This window comes from Sinocyclocheilus anshuiensis, unplaced genomic scaffold (genome assembly GCF_001515605.1).
Source record: "Sinocyclocheilus anshuiensis isolate Anshui unplaced genomic scaffold, SAMN03320099.WGS_v1.1 scaffold256, whole genome shotgun sequence".
Classification (NCBI taxonomy): Eukaryota; Metazoa; Chordata; class Actinopteri; order Cypriniformes; family Cyprinidae; genus Sinocyclocheilus; species Sinocyclocheilus anshuiensis.
In genome coordinates, this window is record NW_015558587.1 from 1,076,635 (window position 1) to 1,079,605 (window position 2,971).

Below are 2,971 nucleotides of genomic sequence, written 5' to 3' on the forward strand. Positions count from 1 at the left end.
TAGGCCAAAATGAAACATTTATAGTTGGCGGAGGGATTTAAGACACTGATTATCATTAAAGTCACAATTCAAAACAACAATACATAACCCTCTAATCCACAAGACCTTGAAATGATGTTTGACATATTACAATGGAAAAAAGAAGGTACTTTTGGAAAACGTCTCCATTTTCTCTCGTTGTTTTGGAGCGGAGATATTAAAGAGATCTCGCATTAAGCCTTGCACATTCAATCATCATCACAGCAGATATGAAAGGTTTTTGACCCAATACTGTTCTTATGCTTGTCATTTCTGTTCAAGAGAGTATCTGACTGTTTAAACAGCAAGCACTTTCCTTTCCACAACAGCTGTTCAATAAACGCAGGTCTGAAGTGTCAGCATGTTTTCAACATTCAGAGTTGCCATTATGGTAAACCTGGCGAACTCCTTCTTGTTTCCGTCATGACATGAGGAAGACGGGATTAAAGGGCTGAAGTGAAGTGCAGCACACGCAATGTACTGTACGTCCAGATTTTAGTATTAATATGTGCTTTAAAAGTACTAATAAACAGCCAATATGCTAGTAATATGCATGCTAATAAGCAACTATAGTTAATAGTGAATAGTGTTCTTTAAAGTGTTATCAAATAGTCTATCATTAAAAGTAAACAAAATGTCAGTAGCACTTTAGATTAGGGAACTCTTGTTCACTATTAACTAAGAGTTTTCTCAATAATAACTAAGATAGTTGTTGTAATAGTCATGTTTAGGTATCGGGTAGGGTTGAGGGATCTAGATAATCTAGTAATATGTATACTAATAAGCAAATAGTTAATGGTGTTCCCTAATCTAAAGTGTTACCAAAATGTCCTTTCGTAAACAAGAGTACTGTACTGCACATAAAGAGTCTTTCATGTTTCTTAAAACTTAAGTACTCTTTTAAGATGAGCACTTTTGTTTTACTATAAAGTGCATCTGCTGTCAGGCTTTAAAGAAGTACACTTATTTTGATGTGTTGACTAACATACTAAAGTACAACTTGATTTTCATTTTAACTGCACTGTTAATCAACATTACATTTAAAGGTAATACATTTAAAATGTACTAATATTCAACTTCATTATTACAAATGTGTGATGTACAAGTTTCAATAGAAATAACGTATGTTTTAGTTTAACATACTGTAACACATTAAGTACTTAAATTTCAAATAGAAGTCATTTTGAAAATACATATATAAGATGTACTTAAGTCCTACTTAACTGAGGGAAAAACGCACTCTTAAGTTCAACTAACTGCATTTCATTGAAATATCAATTCTAAAAAAAATTCATTTAATTGTAAATAATATGCAAAAAAGTGTCTGAAAACATTACATTGCATTTGCACTTACATATACTCTATATTCTTTTACAATACATGGTTTCGTTAAGTACTCTTTTAAAAAAAAATCTGAAGTGTACTGTACTTCCTTTTCACATGCCTGATTATATGGCAATTTGCAGTTTATTATTTACAAAACCAAAGTTCTGGAATTAAACTCTAGATGGTGCAGTCTGATAGGTCAAACTCAATCTGACATAATGACATCATTATCACATGGCGCAGCTGATTGGTTCTCTCCTGTATCGGTAGCCAATGAGCTCGCTGCTCAACATTCAAATACATGACTAGTGCTTGCTGTAGCAGTTGTAGCGCGCTTCAGAAACCCTCCACCTTCCCCAGCTCCACCTGTCTAGATCTGCTACATGGTGATTGTATGCTATATATGGGGGTTATTTCATGTATATGTGCAGCAGCAGTATTTCTTAGATGCTCACAGCAGCATGTTGTGGATGTACTGGCAGTAGCAGGTCACAGCAGCAGCAGCGTAGCAGATCTATTCCACCAAGACCAAACACATTAACATTATCATGTAGATTACCATGCCAATCCCTCCAAGAGTTGTCATGACAGTAATTATATTATTTACATTTACATTTTTTTTGCCCCAGAACAGACCTGCACTGGGCCAGTGTGTGACATAAAACAGGCATCTCCATGTGCTTAGACAACCTGTTTTATAAACTGTTTAATGACAATATGTTCTGGCTAAGAGCCTAACTACAGTTCTTGCTAAGAACAGTTTGTCTCAGATTTGTACTGGCTTTGTTTAGTGTATCTATCTTCCAAAAAGTACTTGCTTTCAGGTATTTGTACCAAGAATTCATTTTATAACATAAAATGCATCCACTGATGACCCTGACTGAAGTCTAAATCATTTATTTTGAAATATCTGAGATATGTATACTCCTACAACTCTTTATTCACTGAAAAAATTATGCACGAAGAGTCGACCGGTGCTTGGGTGGTCCAGGGGAGTTTTTGATATGGTTTTGATTTCACAAAATAAAATAAAGATGTCCTGTTTATGGGACAGTATAAAACCCAGTAACGTAAATACACGTTTCATGAAACAAAACACAGGCATCGTCTTAATATCATAGATTTTATAGTCTTAATTTTAAATTTGTGCAAAAACAATTATCCTCAGGCTTTAAAAAGGCACAGATGACATACACTTTCATACTTTTACAATACGGACTTGAAAACAAAGCACAAATCTGAATATTTACACAAATCATTGTACTGTACAAACATTTATGATTTCCCTAAAAACATCAATACTCAGATATATCGCTGCAACAAGACTGAGGTAACAATTCAAGAAAGTTACAAAGAAAATAAAAGTAGGTGAAAAGTCCAAAGCAGCAAAACGGAAGCCTTCAAAGGGATTATTGTGCTCCACGGCCCTTATTTCATACGAACGTCCACACTAAGTCTAAATCCTGGACTCTGAACACTAACTAAGAGATATGCATTAAGATAAGAAGAATATGCAACAGTCTCTTTCCCCTCAGAGGCATGGCTTTTAGCGCAAGTACCTTTTTATTACGTTGCCGTATAAAGTGGTTTAAACAAACTGATGTTCAGTCAGCACGGCACACTTGAG